This window comes from Hakea prostrata, chromosome 10, assembly GCF_041222555.1.
Source record: "Hakea prostrata isolate BN-2017 chromosome 10, UWA_Hpros_2, whole genome shotgun sequence".
Classification (NCBI taxonomy): Eukaryota; Viridiplantae; Streptophyta; class Magnoliopsida; order Proteales; family Proteaceae; genus Hakea; species Hakea prostrata.
Window position 1 is genome coordinate 36230889 of NC_142609.1, and position 5155 is coordinate 36236043.

The 5155-nt window shown below is 38.6% G+C and overlaps 1 non-coding gene across 1 annotated transcript; it reads left to right on the forward strand.

The window, feature by feature from the left end:
• Positions 1-1197: 1197 nt before the first annotated feature.
• Positions 1198-1347, forward strand: LOC149002680 (small nucleolar RNA snoR137). Its single transcript, XR_016170581.1, has one exon. It is a non-coding gene; the product is annotated as a small nucleolar RNA snoR137 (small nucleolar RNA).
• The last annotated feature ends 3808 nt before the right edge of the window (positions 1348-5155 follow it).

A 5155-nucleotide genomic window follows, 5' to 3' on the forward strand; every position in this document is an offset into this window, starting at 1 on the left:
TGGAATTTCATAGGGATAGCAGAAGGTTTGTTAAGGTTTAGATTTTTGTGACATTCTTTCTCTTCTCTCTTTGGCTTCAGTTGTGGCTGGGTCAGTATCCTCAGTTCGTAAAGTTTCAATTTATGTTTTTTTCTGCATTGGTTTCTGTTTTTATTTCTTCGATAATCGATTTTAGAGTTAATTGGGTTTTTCTGTTGGTTCTCTGCTGGAGTTGGTGTGTTATTGATTAGTCGTAGTAGTAGTAGTAATCTTTTCCTGTTTTTGATGAGTTTTGATCGCAATATGTTATTGAATAATTTACAACTTTATTGCTGTTTGATGAGTTTTGTGCTTCTCCAACTTTTTGATTTTGTCGTTCAGTTGCGAAGGATTTTGTGATTTTATTTCCCCGAAATATTTGAACTTTTGATTATTTTGTGTTAATTTGCTAATTTGGTTACAGGTTTAATTTTAGTCAATACATTTTGAAAAAACATAGAATCTTTCTCATACCGGGAGGATTGGGGCCTTAATTATTGTTGAGCCACCAAATTTATACAGTAGCTTGCTTTGATGCTCCTCTTGAGTTGATCACACCAATAGAAGTGCCATTGGGCAGTAACAAAAGCTGAGTGACATGCAAAAGTTGCACGCAGTCTTGTTTTCCTGTTATATTGGAAATTAGATTTAGTTGCTAATTTCATACCATGAGTGAAGGCATGAAACTTGATACTATTCGAGAACTGTCAAGTTCAATTGAGCTTTTTGGCTCTTCCTTTTCCTTCCATAGATATTGGGGATTTGGATGCTTTTTCTATAACTGATTGTTGGTAGAACATGTGGAAGTTGCCATATGTGTGGTGCAATGATTTTGGTTTTTCTCTTCACTTCATTTATGTGAAATAAATTTCTGTGGCATCTATGTCAGCATTCATGTGTCCATTTCTCTTCTCTTGTCACAAGAAGGTGTGGTTGAGATGTCCTTTTCATGTGGTGGTGGAGAGATTGAATTGTAGGGATTTTTTTTTCTTTGGGTAAACGAATTGTACGAACACTGGCATAGATCAACACCGGATTTTGCTTGGCAGCAGTGCCTACGTGGCACTGCTGCAAGCAGTGAAAGGTGAGGATTCAAAGTGGGTTTTTCATTGTCTCGATTTTGACTGCAATTTCTATTTCAAGATTAGGTTGCATTAGGATTTTGTGTGATATAAGAGTGTTGCTTCTTACAGGTGAACTCTCTCAGTTTCGGAATTGGGGATGTTCTTGTTTCAGAAGCATACATTAGTTGGAATAAATCTTGCCAGTATTAAACAGCACAGTGTTTTTTTTCACATTGCACTGTGTTACCTGTCTACTGGTATATGGTTTTAAAATTTCTTTACCTCTCATAATAGTGAAAAAACCTGGAAATTTACAGAACATTATTCAAGCTTTCTACATCCAAGTTGACATCTAATAAAGATCAGAGCTTTGTTGAAGCCATGGTGAACTTGTGGAGGAGAATTCTATGGGTTGGAGAGAAGCAGAGAGACTCGTTTGGAAAGTAGCATTATGTGTAGCTGAGGAGAACTGGGTGCAGTATAAAGGGTACCAAATGTTTAAGAAGAAAAAGAAATGAAAACAAAATTACTGAAACAAGATGGTAATTGAACAAAAAAAGTGACATTAGTCAAGTACTCAAGTGAATATATGCAAGCATAATAGCATATATATGACTGTACGATTGCAGGGCTAATTTGCAGATTTCTTGTTACTGGATCCTTCACCATATAGTCTGTTCAAGAAACCTTTAGAAAACAGGTTAAAAAATGATATATTTGGGGAAAATCTGAAGTCCTGACTTTGACTTCACATACTCTTCGAATCACTAGCATTATGTGTAGTTGAGGCCTATAAGTTTAGTAAGTTTACTTGATTATGTGTTGATTGATATTAAATTTTTAAAGACTTTATGAATGATCTACGATTCATTGGTTTATCAACTTGGCTGTTATTAGTCATTTTAAGATGGATTTTTTGCTGCATTGGTTTATCAACTTCGCTACATTCAATGTATTGTTTTGATGTTGGCAGTTGCTCATTTTGCAATGACCGTGTGTAATAGGCCCTTGACTTCCTTTTGATAATCCTTTGCTTTAATTTCAGATCTATATCCAATTTGAGTCTATATGATCACATTTCAAGACCTAAACTTAGAGAACGCATACGCACGTTGTTCAACATGGATGACGAAGAGTTGGTAGTTGCTCTAGTGGGCGCAGCAGTTGTCTACGTAATTGAATACATTAGGAGAACATACGCGGGGAGGCAACCATATAGAGTAGATGTCCGGTGTGGGTTTCTTGAAACCCAACGTTTTATTGGTGGCACCGAGCGCACATGTCGTGAGGAATTGCAAATGAGCCAAAGATCATATTACAACTTGGTTAATTTATTGCGTACGAGGGGGCTGTTAGAAGACAACAAATTGGTGTTAGTTGAGGAACAAGTAACGATGTTTCTACATTGTTTTGCACACCACATTAAGAATTCGACTTTAAAGAACCGTTTTGGGCATTCTAGGGAGACAGTGAGTCGACACTTTAATAAAGTGTTAAATGCAATGATGTAACTGACCCCGTTGCTTATAAAACCCTCTAGTCTCACCACACATCTGAAGATTGCAGGTAACCATCGCAGCTTCTACCCATTCTTCAAAGATTGCGTTGGAGCCATTGATGGATCACATATACTAGCATGGGTACCTGTTGAAAAACATAGGACGTTTCGAGATAGGAAGGGTCTTATTACACAAAACATTTTAGCTGCATGCGACCATGACAAAAGGTTCACGTATATACTTGCTGGTTGGGAAGGGTCTGCATCTGACTCCCGCATTTTGGATGATGCTCTCCATAGAGATGGAGATGGAAAATTAGTGGTTCCAAATGGTAAATTGTATCTTGGTGATGCTGGGTTTGCCAACCAAAGAGGTTTTTTGAGGCCATATCGAAATGTTAGGTACCATTTGAAGGAATGGAAGAGAGGAAATCAAAGACCCAAAAATGAAAAGGAGTTGTTTAACTTGAGGCACGCAAGGTTACGCCAAGTCATTGAAGGTGCTTTTAGTTTGTTGAAGAGTCGCTTTAAGATATTGGTAACTCGAGCGAAGTTTCCTTTTAGAACTCAAGTTAAGATTGTGATAGCTTGTGTACTGCTTCACAACCACATTCTAAACCATGACTCTTTGGAAGAAGAGGAGGAATGGCTTGCCCATGAGTCGACGGAGGGGTTAGGGCCAACAACAGCTTCCTCTTCCGCACCACACCATGCAGATGATGAGGAAAGTAGTGATTCTGACGAAGATGAAGAGAACCATGCAGAGTCATTTGAAGCAGAAGCATTCCGGGATGACTTGGCAATATAGATGTGGAATGCATATGCACCAACAAATGTTGCAGATGATGAAGACATGGGATGAGAGACTGAGTCAGAATCAAATGATTAAATATTTATGTACTTCAATTTGAATGACTCCCAACTATTTGAGTTTGAGTTTGAGTTTGGATTGTACCTTATTTTGTTTTACTTTGTCTCAAACTTTGTGGTATTATTTCATGTCAGAACTCAAGTTATGATTGCTTCAAATGTTAGCTTCAAATGTTAGAATTGCAATTGATCATGAATACTATTGTCATCATATGATTGCTGCACTTCTGCACCACACCATATGTATTTTGATTGATCATAACTAGTAGTTCATCATATGTATTTACTTTTGTCCCTTAATTATGATTTTACCAGATGGACTCTCAAAATGCATCACATGCAAGAGGAAGAGACATAGCCTCATGGCCTATAGAGGTGTCTCTTTCTCTACTAGTGTTTTTCTTGCAAGTACATGCTAGTGGGAGGGCAGGAGACAATGGACTAAGAAAAGAGCATTGGTTGGGAATTAGTAGACAAATCTCCGAAAAGCATGGGTCCAATTATGATTGGGAGCAATGCCGCAACCATTTTAGGATTTGGAAAAGTAGGTTGCGAGCGCTATCAGACTTGCAAAAACAAAGTGGATTTGGATGGAATCCAAGTGAAAAGAGGTTTGATGCTGCCCCCCATTTCTGATCTGAAGTAAAGGTAAAAACTAATATTCACAAACCATCATTTTTTATAGATTAAAACACTTTCCTCGCTGCTGCACATTAGCAGAAAAAAAGTGAGTGAATATGAGCCCCTATAGTTGATTCAAAGTTGAAAATTTATGTTTTGAATTTGTAGAAGAAAGAGCAAAAATATTGGAAGGACCATTCGGTGCGCCCCATTCACTTAGAGGTTGCTGCAGCCCTAGGTAATGAGATTGCAACTGGCTCTGAAGCTGGAACAGGCGCAGACTTCTTGAATGAATCCCAACTGAATTCACCTGAAGCCTATGAGTTCAACATCCAATTGGATGACAATGAGATTGGCAACTCGAGTTTTCAGCCTCAAACAACTACACCTGACATGTTGTGGACCCAATCTACAGCACATGAGAGTAGTCGATCTCGAGGTAGGCCAAGAGCTGGTGAGCAGTCTCATGATTCCCACAAGAAGAAGAAGAAAGGAGTTGATCAAGTAGTGGGTCCTTTGGAGAATATATCTGTTGCTTTGGTAGACATGGTGAAGCTTTCTCATGAGAAGCTTGTTGCTGAGAGGGTTGCTGCTGAGGCACTTCTTGTTGAGAGGCGCTACTAAAACGATTCTTTGTCGAGAGGGCAACTGCTGCCGAGAAGGCTGCTGCTGCTGAGAAGGCTGCTGCTATTGCTGAGAAGGCTTCTGCTGCTGCTATTGCTGAGAAGGCTTTTGCTGAGAAGGCTGAAGACAAGGATGAACTTTTACAAAATGCCATTAATGCAATGATAGAGCTTGACTTGGAGACTCGGCTGCGTGCAAAAGACCTCTTTGGAAATCACATCCGGCTTAGGAATGCACTACTTTCAGAGAAAGAGGGGGATAGGGCAACCGTCATCAAGTACTTCTTAGATAAATATGGCTGATGTTTAGTGCTGTTGAATCACCCAAACAATCATGATGTTTTGATAACATGACTTTTAAGATTTCATTTAGGGTATTAAAATTTTAAGAAGCTGAACTATACTATTGTAAGATAAGTTTGATGGGTTTAATCAATCCTCCAATGGGGAGAATCTTTGTT